Source organism: Argiope bruennichi, chromosome 6, assembly GCF_947563725.1.
Source record: "Argiope bruennichi chromosome 6, qqArgBrue1.1, whole genome shotgun sequence".
Taxonomy (NCBI): Eukaryota; Metazoa; Arthropoda; class Arachnida; order Araneae; family Araneidae; genus Argiope; species Argiope bruennichi.
The window spans coordinates 108,662,646-108,686,518 of NC_079156.1; the positions used below are offsets into that span (position 1 = coordinate 108,662,646).

The 23,873-nt window shown below is 29.4% G+C and overlaps 1 protein-coding gene across 2 annotated transcripts in view; it reads left to right on the plus strand.

The window, feature by feature from the left end:
* Positions 1 to 23,873, plus strand: part of LOC129972411 (uncharacterized) — a 299,237-nt gene that overhangs the window by 131,021 nt on the left and 144,343 nt on the right. Inside the window, exon 1 of one of the 2 annotated variants that reach the window (XM_056086545.1) lies at positions 14,194 to 14,276. The exons of the other annotated variant lie outside the window; for it this stretch is intronic. The gene's annotated coding sequence lies outside the window, so the exon portion shown is untranslated. Of the gene's footprint in view, positions 1 to 14,193; positions 14,277 to 23,873 lie in introns of those variants that run through there. 2 annotated transcript variants of the gene reach the window in all.

The following is a 23,873-nucleotide window of genomic DNA, read 5'->3' on the forward strand; positions in this document are numbered from 1 at the left end:
GGAAACTAGAATTCAAATTACGATTTAATCACAATGGCATCCTGGAGTGGATACATCATTCCCAGGAGAAAGCGCAAGAAAGATTTATTAGGACTAGTACAATGGGGTTTATACGTGACAAAAATCCATTTATATTTCTGATGGTGGATTGTCTTGGAGAAAGGAAATCATAAAGTTTCATATTTCTCAGTGTAGCTTTCTTTATCCCAGAGGAAAAGAAGCAATAAAAATTATTTTTGATGTGATATCAAGAACATAATGAAAAGATATTGATAAGACTTGTAGGGAATGACTTATAGTACTAATAATTCTCAGATTACATTTATCTGCTTGTATTTATCTTTATTGCTAATAAAAACAAAATGTGTACGAACATCCGCTAGTGTTTTATAGAAGCAAAGCTCTGGACCCAGAATTGACAAATTTAGCATAAAAATGCATTGATGGATAAGAATGTGCCCTTGGGAGAAATTTTTCTGAAATTTTAGAAATTCCAATTAAAAATTAATTAAATTAAGCAAAAATTAATTAATTAAATTAATTTTGTTAAATAAATTTAAAATTAAGCAAAGCATTGGCGTTTTCGTTAAGAGCATCTAGAAATATTTTCAGTAAAAAATTATTTAATATTAAAAATGTTTTTTATAAAGAAAACAATATTTATTAAAAATGAATTGGTGGATAAAAATGTGCACTTGGGTGAAATTTTTCTGAAATTTTAAAAAGTTCAGTTAATTAAAAATTAAGCATAGCATTGGCGTTTTTCGTCAGTAATAACTAGAAATATTTTCAGTAAAATAGGATTTAATATTTAAATATGTTTTTTAATAAAGAAACTTATTCAGTTCTTGCGAATTTTTTCCCCTAGAAATGTGACAATTTTGTATAATTTTTTTGCATAATTTTCAACTGTATGTGTCATTGAATAGTGCGATTTACCATTAGTTTTATTATTATAAAATTTAATCAATGTCCACGTTGTTTTTATAAATATTTAATTTAAATGCCGGTTTTTTCTTTCATTATTTAAATTTAAGGAATGCATAAACTGCTTTTTTGATATTCTTTTGAAATGGTTTCATGAAATTTTAATTTCTTATTTTTTTTTTTTTTGGAATTGATAATAAAATATTGTTTAAAATGTTTAAAATATTCCCTCCATTCCATATCAATGGCAGCAAACGATAATAAATATAGAACGCAACATTTATAATCAGAAAATTAGATCAAATTAAACAGTGCATTAAAAACATTGCTTTTAATTTTTCTTTTGAGTGTTCGGATATAATTGTATATTTTTGAGTATTCTGTGTTTTTTTTTAATACTTTTGTTTCTGAATTTTCAATATGTATATAAAGTCCATTGACAGTGATTATTTTTCTTTATAAAGAATGTTAATGCAGATTTAGGAAATCCAATATTGTAAACTTCATCTTATGATACATCCTCTAAACGGCATGTCTATGTTTTTTTTTCAAGTTTTTCTTTATAATAATTGCACTTATGTCCACAGTTTATTTTTTTCAAAGACACTAGCATAAAACACACCTTGATAGTTACTTTTGACTTTTAACGTATCAATCATTGGGCAATCGCCACTCTATCTTTGCTTTAAAACTTTCTTTTCTTTTATCTTATTTTTAAAATGGATAGATATTCTCTTGAAATAAAACAAACGATTTCGATTAATGGAGGAAATTAAAAAGATAGTTATTGTTAGTAATAATTAGGTTACCTAAAATGTTGGAAAATGTACGTAAACAAATGGCAGTTGTTATGGAAAATTTTAACTGACGGTTCCAAAATTTTGCAGTATAACATAGCTGGCAGCTGATTCGTCAAGAATTCTCGTTTAAATATCCACTTTCCACCATTATTATAGGACTTAGGCAATATGTACTATATGCTTGAAGATTATATTTTGTATTCTTTCCTAATTGTTCAGCATATTTAGTCCTATTATAGTCTGTTACATGTGCATATCTACAAGAGCAAAATGCAATGCGCTATTTTAATATTAGAATCAACAAAGCGTTTCATATGAGGAATCAGAAAGTGGAGTTTGAAAGCAGCGTAAAATTTAGCATTGATAAAACAGACAAATATATTTTCATTTATAAATGGCGTTGTTCGAATCTTACAAAAGATTGGCTTTTGTAACATTTGAATAAATATAAAAATTACTTCAGAATCTTAAAATCATTTAGTTATTTTTTTTAAATTTAAAATAATTCATATAATGTACATCCAATAACAATCACTCGTTGATTTTCAAACAGGCAGAGCAAGTCTTTGCCTATGGCCTTTTAGCCAAAAGAAAGCTACAAACAGGTCGATTAAAAAACTTTGTTATCTTCCTAGTTACCCAAATAAATAAATTTGTAAAAAAAAAATGTTATAGATGATGAAATATTAGGATAATATTAACACTCTATCCAGTATAATTGCTTAGATTTCTTTATGTTTCCTTACAATCATTTAATTATCAGATTTTTTTTAAAAAAATCCCAAATATCTTATTTAATACTGTTAAATATAAATATATATGCCAGGTAATCTGTAGCCATAATATATAAATAAAAACAAATACATACTCAGAAAGTTAATAAAACTAAAAATAATAATCAAAAATAAATCGTTAATATATTAAAAATGTGTGAAATATGTAGCTAAATTAACCATCTTATTAAAAGAAGACTCTCATAACATACATTATCTACTACCTGAATCCACTATTAATGACAATGTTACAGATTATGTTTAGTACCAGTTTTTTTTGGTAAAATCGTGTTTTATCGGAGAAAATATTTATATACGAATCACATATTACATATGAATATTTTTCAATCTAACCTACATATGAACTGGTCATTTAGATAAGGAAAATCATGAATACACTTAGTTTGGCAAGTTATTCGAAACAATATGAAATATTACAGTATTCATTTTACAATTTATCTTTCACTACTTATGTTTTTTTCTGAACATAAGTCATATGTGCTGTCATATAGCGCCATCTCACAAAATTTTGAGGTACTAGTAGGTCATCATCCTATGACAACAATGCAAGCAAGTATCACAAAAATTTATGACATGGCGCTATATGACATCATCATGTCAGCGTGACAGCAGATATATAAAGGCTCTAATAATTAGTTATAAGAAATGGTTTTTGTGTGTATAAAATAGAATTTTAGGAAAAACACCAATATGGATAAACTTAAAAATCAAAACTTTATCTGAATATAACATTTGATGCAAATCGTTAGAGCAGTTTCCGATATACACGAAATAAATTTATATATGTATATGTATATATATACAAGAATTGCACGTTTAAAGTTATTAGATAAATCCATCCTATTATGAAAACATTTATTTAGCAGATATATACTAAAGAAATATTTAGTCAAAACTGGTTTTGGAATTAAAGCTTGCCTTTTCAATGACATTTCTGAACATCTTTTAAGAAATATACCGAGAACTTTAACAATGTAAATGAAATCAATACTTTATTACAATCAAAAATATTCCATAGGAAGAATCTGAATTGCAATAGCTTTTTAATATCTAATAATTATTTCTCGAATAATAGAGATTTCTAAGCGGAAATTCGAATTGGAATTCCGGTATAATCAAAAAGGCCTCTAGCATTTGATTTTGCATTCCCATGGGATTGTTCAAGAAAGATTTATTAGAAATATCACTGAAGCGTTCGTATTTGGTATTTATCCATTTCTATTTCTGATGAAAGATTGTTTTGGATAAAAGAAAAATTTAAACGTGAACGTTTCTGAAATGTAGTTTTCTTTATTCCCACTGGAGTAAAAGCATTGGAAATATTTTCATGAAGAAATAATAAAAGTAATGAATGCTATTGAGGAGGGTTTGCTTGTTGAAAGGACTAGATTTCGGATTTGCATATACCGGCATTTCGAATAAAACCAATTAGCTATCAAGTGCATGCATTCATATACAGTTATCGAAAATAGCGGATATAAATGACATTTAGTATTTATGTTATTCGTTCAACGTCCACATAATCCACATTCGTTTTATCGCTAAATGACCTACTGATATATATCTCAAATAAAAGAATTTTTAAGCAAGCAAACGATTTTTTAGTGAATTGTTCTAGAATTCAAATACACATTGGTTATTCATTATTCTTCAACTTTTCAATTAATTCAGTATATTTTGTAATAAAATTCATTAAAATTTCGGATATAAATGTGTGAAAATAAAACTCATGTTATTGAAAAGGTAATATTTTATGCTTAAAGGCAGGGTAAAAAATTAATTTGTAAAATTTGTACTCTCTAAAAGTTATCGAGAGAAAATATTGAAATTTCGATTCATTTTTAATTCATTAAAAATCTAATACAGCAGTTGCCACTTAATGTAAGTTAAGAACTATAACTGATTGATAACAGTAATGATTACAGCAAAATTAATTATTTTTCATCAAATTAATGGAGAAGAATTTTTAAAATTAACGATTATTTATTGCAAAACTAGCCGCCTTTGGCGACCAGCCGGTTCGCCAATCTTAATGTTCGTTTAAATTTTAATAATTAAATAGGTTGAACCGGAGTTTAACCCCCTTCTTCGCCAAGTTGCGATAACGCTCCAAAGCTGGCAATCTTTATTATGCACTATAATTGAACATCTGCTCCTTTGCTTTTGAACATTTCGCAAGGTCGTTGTTGGCGACTTTTAAAAATTGCTCCAAGCAGGAGGTTAAACTCCGGTCGTACCATTAAATATTTTACGCAATTCCAACTTTAATAGATTCTTCGGCAAAATATTTTAAAACTTCAAATTTTGATAGTCATATAATTCACTCATAATATTATAAGGGCCTTCAGTCATAGCCTGATATGTATCTCTCTAATTTTCTGTTACCCCTCGTAGAAATTATGCTTTAAATTAAAGTGTAAATGATTAATCTGCAATTAATATAATAATATTCTTTACTGAAACAAAGCATTTTTTTATAATATGATTACTGATAATAGAGTCACTGAGCGTTTAGACTTTATGGGCACTAAAGAATATCTTTCTTAATTTATGTAATATCTCAAGAATTTTTCAACAAAAATTTCTCAGATTCATCATGAACAGATCGATTCATTAACAATGTTTAATTTTAAATGCATCAAACACTAAAAAAATAAAATGAATCGTTTAAAATAATCGGTCGAAAACAGGTTTAAAAAAACTTCTTAAAAAACGATGTACTTAAAACTATAAACATATACAAAAAATATATAACTAACATAAATACAATTTAATTACAAAAGCATGCAACTAACCTAAAAATAATTTAAATCATCCGTTGGTTGCCATGTCAACAGTCAGAAAACAATGCGCATGCGTGAATTTTCTTCGCCAGTTACGTTAACGCAAGCGCGTGAATTTTTCTACGCCAGTTGGGGTAACGCTATGCAGATTAGGCATTTTTAATTTCCTTTATTCTGTGTTATTTTAATTCAAAAGTACTTCAGAATGAATGTGAAACATGGATTCATTAACAATGTTTAATTTTAAATGCATAAAACATTAAGAAAATAAACAGAATCGTTTGAAATAATCCGCCGAAAAATGTTAACCCTAGCCTCAATTCTGTTGGGAGAAAAAAATAACTGAAAGTTGGCGGTGGGGAAAATGGAAGATTTTTTGGCGGGAAAGTTAGTTTTTAACTAATAATTAAAATTCTAATTAAAATTTCAAAAAAAGGGACCCCAGGTGCACATTTTCGACCTCTAAGGTATACATGTACCAAATTTGGTAGCTGTATGTCAAATGACCTGACCTGTAGAGCGCCAACACACACACACACACACACACACACACATTGAGCTTTATTATAAGTATAGATAAACAATTAAAAATTCATTAATTGTTTCTTAACAATTCATTTATGTATTGTTAGTACTTGCATGTTTTTTTTAAAATTTATTGAACGATGAGGTACGCCACTTCTCAAAATATTAAAACCTTGACTAATTTCGCCGTTTGTCATAGGATTTTCTTCAACACATTCGTAACCTTCAGGATCCACAACATTTATTGCTTCATTTCGTTAACAAAAGGCTAAAGTTTTCCAAAATTTTACCAAGAGATTGTGAAATTTTAATTTCTCAGCAATATTATGTTTGCTCGTTTTAGGTAATTTTCACATATGTTAAGAATTTTGTCTTTAACTTTCAAATCTATTCCTCTTCCATCTATTATGACATTACAATTCAATCGCAGATATCAATAGTTTTTAGCTGCTCATATTTTAATCTACACCTAGAAATATAGCTGTCCTATTCAATAAATCCAAGTGAAAGTAATGTAACACTCTTCTAAGCAAGCCAAAGGAAAGTGCTGTTCTCAAAACTTTCTCGTATATATTCTAATAAAGATGTTATCCAGCAAAACGTCTTGCATAGCATTAGCGTAAAATAGTTACAAAATATTAACCTTTGGCATGAATTTAGAATTTTTACTGCGTCTATTGTGCCATTCTTGGCCGGTTATTTGGCTATTAATCCCTGGCATGCAACAGGAAATTAAATCTAAGTTTTATATGTGTTTTTCCCAACCGACTGAATCAAAACTGACACAAAACTACACTTGTTATTGCAAAATCACATATTAGATTTTATATATTTAAGTGTTGTGTCTTTGTGTTATTGTGTTTACATGTTACTAAAAACATTGACCGACAAACGGTCAATTCGTCGGCTCAAAATTTGATAGGTGTCTAGATTATAGATGCTAATTCTGTGTGTGTATCGAATTATATCTATTTAGCTCTTTTTGTTTTGTAATTATGATGTTAAATTATATTCGAACAGCCGGATAGAAAGACTTCCACCGAAAGGACGTTGCTCAAAATTTGATAGAAATCTATAAATTTTATATAAAGACCGTATACCAAATTTAATCCATCTAGATTAAAACGTTTTTTCTTTGTCATAGACTGACAGACGGACATTTTCTAAAATGCATTTTTCGAACTCAGGGGGATCTAAAAGATGGAGATTCGTCAAAAACTCGAGTTCGAATTTTTCGACGAATATAATACTTTTTCTATTCCACATATATGAAAAAATAAATGGACTCCTAGATATTTCCTTGCAAATGAAACTAGAAAGTTTACAAATGTCAACTGTTATCTTTAGATTAAAATGATTCAGACATTTTTTTTTATTTCAAAACTTGTGGTAATAAACGAATATTTTTGTGCACATTTGAATATGTCGGCTCACGATCAGAGAAGTTTAATATTATAAAGCCAACGATAATATTAACTGGGATCGTATTAAATGTCGTTCAGTTTAAAAATTTTAAAAATTCCTTTAAGGAGTATACGTTGTGTAAAAAGTAATTTTTACCAATTCCAGAAGCCAAATTTGATTGCTCTAGCAACTATCTACCTTAAAATCCATTGGATCACGTGCGCTACACATAATTTTGCTCTCTTTACGATTTTGGCATCACATAATTCACAGGAATTATGTCAGTCTGAAAATATTGCCATATTAAAAGGAAACTATAAAAGTGCATAATTCTGAAATGTATCCCTCTTTATCCTCATTGGAGAGAAATACAGAATGTGTTGACGCAATGACAGCAAAATTAATGAACGCTATTCAGAAGTTTTAGTAAGCTCGCTAGAGGGAACGACTTGTGGGATTGCCAAAAGGAATTGTAATTAGGTTACCTTCTTGTATTTATATCAAATTAGATCAATTAGCAATCAACTTGCATTTGCGCGTGGAATTATCGGAAATAGCGGATGGAAACCCTCACAGTTTATTGCTGATTTTATGACTCGCATATATCTTGTTGCTTAACACCTTTCTGGTATCATTATATCGATTCTGCCATGAATTGATATAGCGCCTAATACTCAATAAAAATGTACAAGAAAATCTTAAAGCACATTATTCTTTCTCGATATTTCTTATTTTTCTGATTATTATCCATAACAATAAAGATTAAAAACTTGTTTTTATAATACCATCCATTGATTCGGAGGATCTCTTTCTGTTATTCGAAGTATAGAGAAAATATTGTAATCGTCAAAAATTCGAACTCGAAATTTTGATAAATTTCCATGTTTTAGACTTCCCTGATTTAGAAAAATACATTTTCGGCATTATTTCTATCCGTCCGTCTGAGATAAAGATAACTCAAAAACATTTTAAGCTTGACAGATGGCATTTTGTATATAGTCTTTATACTTAATTTATAGATTACTGTCAAATTCCATTCAGAGAAAGTATGTTTGTTCGGCTGTTCGAATACTTAACGTGATAGTTATAAAACAAAAAGAGCTACTTGGAAAAAATTCGATACATGGATTCAGCATTTGTAGTATAGATAATTATGAAATGTTCACATAAATGTGAAGAAAATATCGTAAAATTTATCCTCGAAATAATAGTTGTATTTAAATAGTTAAACATAATAAAATAATTATAAGCTTAAAATGATTTTTAATTTTTGGAGTAATGAAAATTAAAAATTATTCTTGCACTTTTGATGCAGACACATTTAATTTCCACGGCGTTTGTATCGTTACAGATGAAAAAATTAGTTGAATTGAGACAGACATAAAAAATTTCGTGATATTTGTTATATTTTGCTTTATCTCTTGATATATTTGAAGGAATTATCCATGTGTAATCAATGCAGGGCTTCGTAAAACACATAGAAGCTATGATGAATAGTAAATCAAAACAAAATTACGATTTTCATATCACAATTCGCAATTAGACTTGGTTGGTACAAAAGGACTCAAATCACTTGAATGTATAGTTTAAGAACAAATAGATTGGGTGCAGTGTACTCACATGTTCAACCTTTAATCCATCGGGGCCAAACGTCCTTCCTCTGGTGTGATGCAGAGGCTTAAAGAGGAGGGTGCCAGCTCAGGTGCTGTCCTCGTCATTTGACCTGTATTCAAAATTACGAGGTCAATCCCAAAATAGCCGTAGTGTTGCTTTAAAACGGGACATTAATATGATTAAACTAAACTAAACTCCCACACCTCTATCCAAAATTCTGCATTTTCAACTTTTTTTTTCTGTAGAAGAATTTAAAAATCTAGCTTAACCCAACTAGAAACTTAATAACTAGCTTTCGTAAAACTCATGTGAACAATTCAGAAAATATCAAACATCTTTCTTTTTAAATATGCTAGATTAAAAGGAATTCTCGCTTCCATATTCCTTGAGTTTATAATATTTCGGTTATTACATTTCTTTTTATACCTAACATTCTTTTTATATATATATAAAAAAAGTGCTATATTCTGACCCTTCTTAAAATTCTGGGAATTATTTCTGACGCGATATATATCCTTAATTTAATGAAATTTTCTTTGCAAATATTTTATAACGAACTTGAATTTTAAATATAAAGCAAATCAGGAAGCACGCAACTATAAGAGACTTTAAAAAAATCAACTAAGTATACACAATGTAATTTTTTTTTAAAAAAATGTACAGCATTCTGATAGTAAAACACAAATTCAATAAAGAGTTTATCGAGCATCATATACGTGATTTCCAAACTTTTTCAGAAGAATTATAGCCCTGAAAGGAATTTAATTTTGGAGACGCTCCCCTAGGAATGGAATTGAGAGACAGGATACATCCCCTGAGGGCCCGTAATCACGTCCTTTATATCCTCGAGGGACGGCCGGATGGTACAGTTTGACTGCTGGAGGAGATTGGATGACAGGAGATCTCTGGCCTACGCGAATGGGGAATTTGCAATTCTTTTAAAATGTTTGCCGCATCTTCAAAGTCTCGCAAACTGTTAAACAAGGTGACCTCTTTTGGGTTGGCTTTGGCGGTAGGATATCGGCTGCGAACTTTGAGTTTGAATTGGTTCTTGAGAAGCAGTTGGGCGGGATTTTAAATTTGATTACCGTTGTTTCTAAACTTTTTCAGATTTAAAAAGAGTAATCATTGAGGATCTATCTCTAAAGGTAATGGAAAAACTTAAGCAATTCTGGTATTGACTCACAGTACTTTCTTAAACTGAACATGTATTTTTAAAAATCATTATAAATCTCTTACCTAAGGTGAAGTAAAAATCGCATCTCAAGTATTGGAAACAATTTGATTTGTGATACTATTTGTAAATTACATATAAATATTAATTGTATTTGAAATATAAATATCTAAATTTTTCCGCTGTCATCTGAATTTTGAAATTAGCCTAGGATCTGAGGCTAAAAACTGAAAAATGTCTGAGGTTGGAAAGTTTAATAGCATGAAAAATATTTTAAAGTAAATTTTGATGAATTTTGTTTTGTTTAACTCAGATATGCTTAAACTACATCAAAATAAATTATCTTAAGTTTTACTTTAAAAAACCAGCAGGAGTGGTCTTTCCAAAACTTTCTCGCATACTCTCTAATAAACTTGTCATTACACAGGACGCTTTGTATGGCATTGAAGTACAATAGTTACGAAACTTTAACTTTTGGCGTGAGTTTAGTCTTTTTTACTGACTCGATCGTGTCATTCTTGGCGAGTTATTTGGCTATTAATCCCTAGCATGCATTACTAGTATCTAAAAATCAAATCTGAATTTCAGACGGATATTTCTGAACTGATTAAAACAAAAATTTGGCACAAAATTGCACTTGTAGTCAGAAAATCCAATACCAAATTGCATACATTTAAGTCATTGCGTTTTTAAATTATCTAATTTACTTTTTTTCTGAAAGGGCAGACCGACAGACAGTCAATTCAGGATTGGATTAGGATGAAAATTTGATAGATGTCTACATTACAGATGTTAAATCTGTGTACCGAATTTTATTCATCTTGCTCTCTTCATTGAATAGTTATCATGTTAATTTATATTCGAACAGCCAGACAGGCGGACTTCATCTGAACAGATGATACACAAAATCTGATAGAAATATGCAAATTTCGTGTAAAGACCGCGTGTCAAAATTCAACCATCTCGCTCAAGCATTTTTGAGTTATCTTTATCAAGGGTAGACAAGTGGAATTTTCCAAAAATGTGTTTTTTGAACTCAAGGAGGTCTGAAGCGTGGAGATTCACCATAATCTCGAGTTCGAATTTTTTGACGATTGCTATTCTTTCTCTATATTACGTACACGAGAGAGTAATTAACTGTCACCTTATTATAAACAAAATGCTTCAAGGTTATTATCTCAAATAAGAGTGTATGAATTTTTTTTCTGAATAGTTATCCATACTCTTGATTCATCTAATAATAATGGCACAATAATACTACTATGGCTATTATTGTGCCATTAGATGAATCAAGAGTTAAGGTCTGGTTAACTCTTGATTCATCTAATGGCACAGTATATGGTTAGTTAAGTTATACGGTTAGTTAGATAAATGGTTACTCCGTAGTCTTTTATCCTATGCACACGTTTGTCTGATTGATTAAATAATCAAATGAGTGAAACTCATAATAAGCACATTTCCTTACGAGGATTCCATTTACAAGATACCCATGATGGGTTTTATTTTTCTTAGAAACCAGATCTATTCTTTCAGTCATTTGGCTTGGCTTGTCTGAATAGGAATTTCTCTGTTAACCCTTTAAAGGGCCATTTTTTTCTAGTCATATTGAAATATTTTTGGGCTTGGAATTAGAATAAGAAAAGGAATTCATTTAGCTTATTAGCTAAATTTAAGTTGATTAATTAATTAATCAGTTTAATTAGTAATTAAGTAAAAAATCAAGACACATCATTTTGTGTAAGATAAATAACTGAAGCCTCTATTGTTTCTGTCTTTCTAAAAAAGTTTGTCATAACTGATGCCAACCTACATAAATTCATACAAAGATTGATAAATTTGGTGGGAAGCATACTTCCCACGGCCCTAGAAATGGTCAAGGTCACTTAATAAGATTCATTAATTTCCAGTAAAGTAAACCTCCATGAGCCATATTTAATATAAAAAGTAGTTGTGATAGAAATTACTATGAAATTGTATGATCGTTTACTTGTTTTAGAAACCTTATCCTTAGGTCTTTCTTTTATCTTAAAAACACACGAAGCCAATGTACTTGATGAATGATATGATTTCAATGAGACAAAATTAAATCATGTTTAGAAAACATTCTTAGTTAAAAGAGATTTTATTCTCGACTTCATTATTCTTTGTTTCATACCGTTAGATATTAGCTTGGAATCAATAAAGTTTTAATCTTTAGAATGTGTATTAGGAAAAATCAGTTTCTAGGTTATATAATGAAGATTTTGACAAACTACCAGGAAAGCTCTTTTTCTCTTTTTCGCATCATTCTGAGCTCAGAATTCTAAGCTAATCTTCTTTTCTTTCATTTATGTAATGTAAAGTAACAAATAGGAACTAAGCTACAGAAGATATTTAAATATTAGTTCGAAGTTCTAAAAAAACTTCTAATATAATTATAAATTTAAACATGTAAATATTTTGAATTCATCTTCAATCTATTATCATGAAAAAACAGATATCTGAAAGAAATAATGCACCAAAACATTCAACAAAAGGTTGTACTGTTAAAAGTAAAAAAGTAAAATGTAGGTTATTTCAGAAAATGACATGACCTTGAAGCTTTGTTCTTAAGGCCGAGGGTCTTAGCAATTTTTTTTTTTAATTAGCCTTCACTTTATCAAGGCTCATACTTTTAGATTTGTGGTTGGTTGCATTCCAAACAATCAGTCCGTTCTTGCTACTTGTAGCTTGGCAATTCTCAAGTGAACAACATTGCGAGACATTTTTCAATTTCGTTTTTCGTTTTTTTGGAATTAAAGCTTGCCTTTTCAATGACATTTCTAAACATCTTTTAAGAAATATACCGAGAACTTAAACAATGTAAATGAAATCAATACTTTATTACAATCAAAAATATTCCATAGGAAGAATCTGAATTGCAATAGCTTTTTAATATCTTATATCTTTAGAATGTGTATTAGGAAAAATCAGTTTCTAGGTTATATAATGAAGATTTTGACAAACTACCAAGAAAGCTCTTTTTCTCTTTTTCGCATCATTCCGAGCTCAGAATTCTAAGCTAAGCGTCTTTTCTTTCATTTATGTAATGTAAAGTAACAAATAGGAGCTAAGCTACAGAAGATATTTAAATATTAGTTCGATGTTTTAACTTCTTCTAATATAATTATATAAACTTCTAATATAATTATAAATTTAAATACGTATATATTTTGAATTCATCTTCAATCTATTATCATGAAAAAACAGATATCTGAAAGAAATAATGCACCAAAACATTCAACAAAAGGTTGTACTGTTAAAAGTAAAAAAGTAAAATGTAGGTTATTTCAGAAAATGACATGACCTTGAAGCTTTGTTCTTAAGGCCGAGTGTCTTAGCAATTTTTTTTTTTTTTAAATTAGCCTTCACTTTATCAAGGCTCATACTTTTAGATTTGTGGTTGGTTGCATTCCAAACAATCAGTCCGTTCCTGCTACTTGTAGCTTGGCAATTCTCAAGTGAACAACATTGCGAGACATTTTTCAATTTCGTTTTTCTTCTATTTTTATTAAACACTTCATTATTTCATAATGATGTACATGAAACCCAGAGCTTCTTGAAAATTGTAATACAAAACCTATTTAACTAAATTTCTGGTTTATTTTACAATACAGAACTATCTTTGAGGAATTAATTTTCAGAAACATTTTATGGCCTATAATTTATCGACATTTCTCGGAAAAGGTCGATCCAAGGTCACCTTGAGCTAGTTGAACCAAGGTCACCTTGGACAATTACGGGTTTTTAAGTTACCATGGCAAGAGGTATGGCAAATTTCATATCAAGAACAAGACTTCTGACAAGATGTAAACATCTTTAAAATTTTTTGAAACACGAATGGGTATTTGCAGCTGGGAAAATAAAAACTAATTTTTGGTGCAAATAATGAATTTTTCCAAGACTTTTTATTTGCTTTTTGTTAAATTTTTTCACCAATTGTTCGCATTTATTGTAGTATTTTTAAATTCACGACAGAGAATATTTGATCATCCATAAAATCAAGATTTGTATTATAGCTATCATGTTTGTGTAACATAGCAAATAAGTATTATCTGAAGTTGTGAAAATCAGTAAAAAGAGTTCCAATATGGTGTATCTATTTTCAGGGTGCTTTAAAACTTGAATATTAAGACTCCCTGTGATGACAGCGAAAAGTTTAAAGTAGTGAAGTAGTGTAGAAGTAGAATTATATCTTTCGACTTCGACTTCGTCATGACTGCTATATATAACTCAGGTAAAGCCATCACAAGCAAAATCTCTATGTGTGTCCGTTGTTTCGTTGTTTTGTGTGTTACGGAAAGCATTCACTTCCATTTAAAAAAATGCTTTTGCACTTTATGTAGCATTTTTTCCTTTTTATTTTAATCCTTTTTTTTTATTTTGTTCGATGTGTATGTGTTTTTCTTTTGGAGATGCTATATTTAATTTTGAAATTAAGAAACCTTGTTGTTATTGCTCATTTAATTCTCAGTTCGTTTTGGTAGGACAGAATGTAACATGTAAAAATGATGAAATTTAATTGCAGAATAATTTAAAATTAAGCGTGCGCATTGTTCTGAGAGATAAAGACCATAAAACATGTCAAAATCATATAGGAATTAATAATTCAAATGCTATCCAGATGAGGTAAATGCTAACGAAGATGCAGTAATGTCAAGCCCGTAACAAGTAAAATTCCACATTTGGCAGTACTTTATTTATACTTGTAAAGTATAGTATACGCTTCAAAGAAAAAAAAGTGGAAATCCATATTTGGCAGTAGTTCATTTGTACTTGTTAAGTACATATATGCGCTTCAAAGAAAAACAAGTGAAAACACCATATTTTGTAGTAGCTCATTTGTACTAGTAAAATACATGCAAACTCTCAGTTTTGAGGAAAAACAAGGGCAATAGCATTTTAATTTGTACTTGGAGCACTTTTAATTTGTACTTGTAAATTATATGGATAGGTTTAATTACGAAAAAAAAAACAAGTGAAAACTCTATATTTGGCAATACTTTCTCAATAACATATATACACCCAGTTTCAGAGCAAAACAGGCGAAAAACCTCATATTTAGTAAACCTCAATCCGTTTATACAATGCATGCATATGTACATTTTAAGCTGAATTAATCTGATGAACTTAACAAACTTTTGGTTTAAAGCCTTGCATTTTATAGTAATTTGTGCTTATGTGTGTTTACTCTTAGCTTAATTTTTTTTGAATATCTTCTATTATACAAATCAAACGCATCTCGAAGACTAACCGATATATTGTGAATAACTTTGAAATTTATCTCCGAAATGATTTTTGATTTGAAATTAGTTTGGAAGGTGAAAAAGAATGAAACATTACCATGAATGCTTTTAATTAATCTTGGAAAAAATGTAAATTTGAGAGGAAATGTCTTCACATGAAAAGAAAAGGCAAATAATTCATCTCTTAATAACTTATCATCTTTACGGTTCTCTTTTACATTAAGATCTCGTAACGGAAGATTTAATACTTGCAAAGAATATGTAAATAACGAGAGGATATTACTAAAGAAATACCGCTAAATTCAATGGGTTCGTTGTAGTGGGTGACACAATCAAGTCACAGTCATGGTGACACAGTCAGTAGGCCTTAATAACGAATATCTACATTTAATTAACACAAAAAAAACAGACAACAAAACCCAGCCAAGACATACACAAGCAATAAACAGCAGCACCTTCAGCAAACAGCAAAACGCAAGCAGCACAACAATGATAAGCAACTCGAAATGCTCAAAGAAGGAGAGAACTCGCTCAACTAATAACTAGAGCTCAACTCAAACGACTGCCTCCAGTTCAGTCTGACGGCCTTTTATAGTTTTCAAGGCAGAGAAGGTTCTCGAAAGATCAACTTAAATCGCGTTTTAATGGATCTATCACCAAAATTCCTGAAGATTCTACAATCTGTCACCAAAATTGCCAAGGTCGGGGTCAATGATCCGATATCCGTACAGTTACCTACAAAACTATCGTCTTCCTTACGATGAAACTATCTGCACTGTGAAGCAACTTCAAATTTTCCTGGAGAGATTCCAAAGACCGTCCATAAATTTTCTGTCTGAACAAGATAACTAACGCATTTTCGGCATCATTTGCTTATGTATATTTATATAAGGCAGTCTACCTTTCTTCGGAAAAATGCCGTTGCGATTATACGCATAGAAAGGCTCGCACATCCCTTGTTGACAGATATGTCGACGTTCTAGATACTTCTTGGCTGTTCTTCTGGATCTTAAAACGAAATTTACATCAAAATCGAAATTCTATTTTATCCTCTTAATCGAATAGCAGTGAAATCTGAAAAAGGGGTTATCGCAGATAAGTGATAAACAACCCATACCATATACGCTTCATAATACACTGAATTCAGTATTTTAATAGTTCATGATGATAATCCAGAGATAATAAGGGCACCAAAATTAAATATATTTTTAAAAATTACTTGAAAAATAAGAAGTAATTAAACCATCTATAGAGAAAAAAATCAATTTTCTTATAATAGTAGATTAATTATTTTTTTCTGGTTGCAGTACTATACCATCTTTTTAAAAATTTAAATTCACATTTGAGGACTCTACTTACTTTTCAATGTATTTATTAGCTTATTTTATAGATTTTGCTTCAAGCCTTTTGATCACTTTAACAATGCTAGCCTCACTAGTATGTTCTGTAATATGTCAATTAAACAACACTTATTTTCCTTTTGATTTCTGCAATAAAACAATGGAAAAGAAAACGCCAACGAAAATCTGATTAATTAAAATGTAAATACATTTACGAATGATATCAATACATTATGGAATCACCAGTGATTCTGGATGTCACTAGACCTCCTGACCTTGACACCCTACAAACAGCAATACAAGCAGGCCTAATGATAATAAATATTTTATCCACATTTTCAATTAATAATTTCGTATTATATCGCCACCCATGGCGATTGAGAATTGACTGATAACGAGGCTCTACGATACTTAGAAGAGTTTCTGTTTAAATGTGTTTATAACTAACTATTTCATTCGTTTTAGTTCAGATACCTAAAAATGCTGAAAGGCTCAAGTCTCTCTTTCAAAGATGAGAAAAATTATCTACCTTTCCTCAAAAACCTACCTTTAAATGCTCTTAGTAAACCTCCCTGCACAATCAAACCAATCTGGGTGAGCATCTCTAACGCACAAAGCATGCACCACAGGTATTTAATAAATTAATGTATTAAAGAAAGGGTGAGGAGTTTTGTAGTTTATCCAGGCAACTCATTAGCCTCATTCAATGGGAGCTAGCGGCCTTCCCGTACTGACTGAATTAGTTTACTGGATTTATTCACATTTAGAAATTTTAAGAGGCTTGTTAAATTTATGTTTCCTTTTTTGCTTTCCCATATACGAAATATACAAAGAAAAAGTATTGTAATCGTCAAAAAAATTCAAACTCCAGATTTTGATGAATATATACTTATCTGAGTCCAGAAAATACATTTTTGATATTATATCTATCAGTCTGGGAACAAGATAACTGAAAAAAAAATGCATTGATCTAGACGGATGAAATTTAGTATATGATATCTTTTCCAAATCTGTAGATTTTTATCAACTCTTGAAAGAAATCACATTGAGACGAAGTCTATCTGTCCGAATATAAATCTGGATAACAACACAAAGAAGAGAACTAGATGGGTAAAATTGGCCACATATTTAAAATTTAATGTGTAGATAGACACCGAATTTAGAACTAATTCTGTCAAATGGTTGAGTATCTGTAGGTCACTTTTACAAGCATATAAATACGTTAACTCGGAAATGAAATTAAGTATGCGAAATTTCTTACTTGATTTGTAATTGTAAATGTAGTTCTGCGCCCATTTTTGGTTTTAATCATTCATGAAAAAGGCGTCCAAAATATACATATACTTTTCCGATGCTTGTGTATTTACTGCATTCTAACGTTAAAAATGTCACTTTAATAGAATGTTTCGCTATTGTCATACATATAAGTTCATTTCAAAGAGAGTTGCGAGAAAGTTCCGGGAAGACCACGCCTGCTATTTAAACATAAAATAACTTCACTTCATTATTCTTAATTTGCAACAATACACCCCAAGAGGCACGAAATGCAGCGAAACAAATCTTCTGCAATAACCAGCTAGAGGCGATGTTCTTTTTTATTGAAACACTTTAAGAATCTAAAATTCACTAACATAGAATTTCTTTTCTTAAATATTAAAATGACTCGATTAAATTGCTTGCTGATAGAAAAAAGATTTCTAAAATACCGACTCATTTTATAAATTCTTATTTTTTTTTTAAGTCTAAATCTCTGGCCCTCAATTTATCTCCATTTTTCTAATATGATAAATTTTCAACTTCATTGAATTGACTGGAAACAAAAACAAAACAAAACAAAAATGTCAAGCAATTTTTGTCCTTTATATTAATTTCGTTTCCATTGCAGTGAAATGTAGAATATAATTTTTCTATTTCATAACTTAAATGTGAACTGGAAGCGATAGATCCCTTACTACACAGTGGGACCCAGCACAAAATCCACCATATTTACAACTAAACACAATATTTTTTAGTCACGAGTGTAAATGAATTTCGTAAATGGAAGCATACGAGAAAAGAGAAAATAAATCTTATGGCTTTTATTTTATTTTAAAGTTATTTTTTAGGAGGGGAGAGGGAAATCTTTTTGTCAGGATGATGAACGCTTAGTTTAGCAGTTTTCATTTATCAGATCCTTGTTGGCTAGCCAGAAATAAACGAAATCAAAAACTTTCAACACATTTCGTTTCGGAAAAACTCAAGAAATTATCATTACAAGGCTTCTCATCGTTAAATCGGAGCTTCTGTTAAGAATCATTGAAGCGAAATAGAGCCACAAATCATGCAAAAATAAATTTCTTAGATTTAAACTAGAAATTTATAGAGAAATTAATTTCAAATCTTGAAATAAGTGAAACTATTTATTTTAAAACTACATATTTCCTTCAGTAATCTTAAAAATTCATAAAAAAATCGTAACTTTTGCATTAAATGAATTTTAATTTGTTTCCATGGATAAAATTATTAATTATAATTTGTAGAAGTCACACAACTCTTTTACCTTCTCTTTTGATACAACAGATGGCGTTACCTTATTAACGTCAAGGCATATATCCCATGATCCTCTTGGGGGTCATTATTAGATTGCATTCTAGTGAGTGTCGAGTAATTTTTGTGTTAGTGTTTGCTTCGTCCTGTGAAATGTGGTACTTAGAAAGTAATTAAATAACTGTTCCTGCAACTCGTCTGTTATTTTTATAGACTTCATAATGAATTTATAAAGAATGTCGCCCCTCTAAAAACTAACAAAATGCTGTTAAAAATTCTATTAAAGTTTCAAAGCTGTTTCCTAAAAAAGCAATATGTACGCAACTCCATATTTTATTTCCTAATTTTAAAGAAAACTTCATATCTGTGTACACTTTTATTTAAAAATATATTTACCTATAAATTAAAATAGCTCTATAATTAAAAATTTCTCAAATTTCCACGAGAATACTTCAGCTTTAACAATAATAGTTACAACATTAATATTTTAAAGAAAAACAAGTCTCAATTAATGTATTCCCTGACGCAATACATATTGATTTAAATTCGCTCAATTAATTCATATGACCACAGTAAACTTTGCAAAATAAAATATTACACCCAGATTAAATTTTAGCGAAATGAGTTAAATGTCACATGGAGCTTTCAAATTTCATTTTGAAATTTATTACGTTTCTTGCTTAAGGCAAAGATATCTTAAGTTGTTACATTATCTGAAATAAAATTGCATGTCAGACTGCATATACATTTCAGCTTGTGATGTGATTCTGATGTCATGTGAGTTGACTTTTACGAGTGAAAATAAATTCCTTCAAGCTATTAACTGTTTTTATAATATCCTACTGCGTTTTATTAAATCAGAGTAATTTAATCAATTCAATTGAAATGACAGGTTTTTAAAGATGCTTTATTCAATTACATCTGCCGAGATAATACATTTATATAGCATGCGCTTTCATAAATACATATTTGGAGACATTCGGGAAAGTGTTTCTCCAATCTTGGTGATATTTATTCAGTTTCTCTAACTGTGATATCTTTACGAAAATTGTCTCATAGATGGAAGCTACAAGAATTTCGGCAAGCTCGGTAATAGATACAGCACAATATTCCACAAAAAATAAGAAACACAGATAGAAAAAATATTATCGAGGCATATAGGAACAACACCTCTAAATATTAACAAAACAAGCAGACTATTAATCACTAAGTAGAAAAAGACTCTGCGTAAACAACTAAAGAATATGCTCTGCTGCGATCAGTTCTTCAATGAAACAACAAACACTCATGTGAGTGCCTCCGCTTATATGCTCTCCGCGACTGTGAATAGAAGGATTGCTGTATCTCGGCTCCTAAAATTAATTTATTTTCTGTAACCTTCATTGTATTGCTTAATTTCGAGATCATCGATCTGGAATCCATTTAGCATCCATTAAAAATATCTGTAAATCTTTCTTCCTTATCGCCAAAGGAATAACTGTGCTTCAAAACAATTTTAAAAATTCATAACCGTATATATGCTGTTTAAAGGGCCTCCAGACATAAAAAGTATATGTCGAAAACTCTAAACAAGAAGTGGGTGCATTATCTCTAAGTAAAAAACTGTTAAATTAAATCTTTGGTTTCAATAAAATTTGTGGAAACATCTGGCTTTTCATCATGTTGACAACCACATCTATTTCTTATTGACTTCTTGTCTCTGGTTTCTCTTATTTAATTCTTGTCTCCTAGTATATTTCTCACAAAATGTTTTAAAACAAGTTTCCTGAGAGAACTAAATGAATAAGTACTATTTTGTCAGCAACTTTTTTAAAGGCAAATTGATCAGAGTTCCAACATTTAGTAATACCTCTTCATGATGACATTTTGAGATTGTAAGGCAATCTCTGAGATAATTGACGGAGTTTCTCTGATTACACTGTCCACTTATTTATTTATCCATAATTTTTTTCATATTTTAAAGCATTTAGACTTTCTTTAGGAGCGGATATCGTTGATATGGAAACATCGCATATATTATTACGAAATCGTTCTGGTGGATGTATAGCACAAAAGATCCTGCAATTTCAATAACAGGATATAGAGGTTTATACTATATAAAAAGTTGAAATATACGTAAAAAACACGAAGACGGCACTTGCAGCAACATGGGAATGGCAAGCCATTAATTAAGCAAAAGCCTAGACGCACTCTGTCCCGATCATCTTGTTTTGAGCGCTTTTTATAATCTCCCAAAAGAATATGGAACTTTACAGAAGAATCTCCATATCTGAAGTCCTAATAGAAACAGAGCCAAAATTCTTGCATTTTCCAGAATCTTTACCTTTGTCTCCAAAATAGAAAAAGAGGAAGCCAAGATCAGTAATTATTGATTTTGGCACCGATTCAGCAACATTCAAGAATCGTTGTAAATCTCTATTTTCATCGTTGATATCAACAGTAAAGTAAAACATTATTACAAATTCGAAAACATTATTTTATTTTCCATGAACGATTCCAAAATTACTCCTAAAATTTGTACAATTTTATTTTCAAAAATTCTATTTTTAATATTTATTAAGAAACAAAAAAGTATTACCTTCATTTGAGCTGATGTTAGAAAATCGTTCTTAATTTAGGATAGAAATTGTCTTGCATATCTATATCCAACAGCTTTTGTGTTGCTTTAAGAAAAAAAGTTAAAGATATAACTAAGCTAGACTTAGATACTAATAGCAAAACTAATTTAATGCAAACGATTTTTCTCGTTGCTTACAATGAAATTGCCATGAGCAAATAAATATAAAGTTCCAGAAAAACTTTTAACATGACTAGACATAAAATATTTGAAAAATTTCGAGATAGATTCTAAAAATATGGCTTAAATAAAAGTCAAAAATAATCAGAATTTTTTTTAAATTTATTTACAAAATAGTTAATTCCTTCATTTTTTTTAAAAAAGTAATTTAATATTTTGTTTAATTTATTTTTCATTTCATATTTTTATTTTATTTTTAATTTAATTTTTTTCATTCCATTTCCTTTACATTGCCACCGTTTTTTCCAATTAATAATTTGTAACAAGCGGTAGAACAAAATTTGTTTTCCAGTCATTTAAGTTTGAAAATGAAATATTCACTATCTTTGAAAATTTTAATTAAATATTCTCATTTTTTTTGGAATTTGTTCCTATTATTATATATTTTTACCTTAATGTTTCTTTTTCTTCATTTCATAGTTTAATATGGCCAATTTCGGTTTTTTTTTTTTTTGGATGCTGTTTTTTTTTCAAAAGATACTGACGAACTCTCATAATACGAAGTAAAAAATACTCCTAAACAATTATACTGTATTTTTTCTTTACATATTACATAAAAGAATTCTTTTTTTTTTGTTTATGGTAAAGAGTATTATTTTATACGAAAAAGATAAATTTTGCTTTTATAAAGGAGACAGAATTACAATTAAATTATTTTTCGTTGTCTATATGTTTTATATATATATACTTTTTTCCTTATTTTTTCACTTGATGTTTACATTGTAATTATAATTTTATAAGCTTGCATGTAATGAGCATTTGCAATCGAATTTTCGTGAATTAAATTATATTATCAGCAAATTAAATTATTGTCATAAAAATAACAATAATAATTTTTTTTCTGTTCCTTAAAATGCAAAACGCTGTTTTTAATTTTTTTTGAAATCTAATTTCAAATTTAATTAGTTTTAATATTTTTCATTCTTGTAATAAATACAAAACATACCGATTTCTAAGTAAAAGCTTTAAGGCAACATCTTATTTTAATTTTGGAAGACATACAGTGGCTCCCAAAAGTGTTCGTACACCAACAAGAATCAATTAAAAACCTCATTATTTACCATTATATATTCTTATTTTTACATGAAAATTTTTTCATAGCATATTTTTACAGTTCTTAATAAAGCAGTGAAGAATAAATTTTAATTACGATGCAAATTATTTTTTAAAAAATGACAATAAATAAAATTGCACAAAAATAGGACACAAAAGTGATCATACACTTTAAAAAAACATCACTAAATATGAAATTTTCTAAATTTTACCATTATATATTCTTATTTTTACATGAAAATTTTTTCATAGCATATTTTTACAGTTCTTAATAAAGCAGTGAAGAATAAATTTTAATTACGATGCAAATTATTTTTTAAAAAATGACAATAAATAAAATTGCACAAAAATAGGACACAAAAGTGATCATACACTTTAAAAAAACATCACTAAATATGAAATTTTCTAAATTTTTCTAAATATTTAGTATTTAGTAGGATATTCTTTATTCTTTATAACAGCTTTTAAACGTTTGGGCATAGATTTAACTAAACGGTCGGTTACTTCTGCACCGATCTTGTTCCATTCTTCGATCATTACTGCTTTCAGTTGAATTTTCGATTTAATGTCGTGACTTCTTATTCGCACCTCTAATTCTTTCCAAATATGTTCTATAGGGTTTAAATCCGGTGATTGAGCTGGTGTTTTAAGGGTTTGAGGGCAATGATAGAGGCAAAAAAGACGAACATTCATGGCCGTGTGCTTAGGATCGTTGTCTTGGTAATGCACAAACTTGTTTAAAATGCCCAATTTTTGTGCTGATACTTTTAAATTATTATTGAGAATATTTATATAAACTCTATGATCCATTATATCATGAATGAATACTAAATTGCCTACTCCAGCCGCTGACATACACCCCCAAACCATGA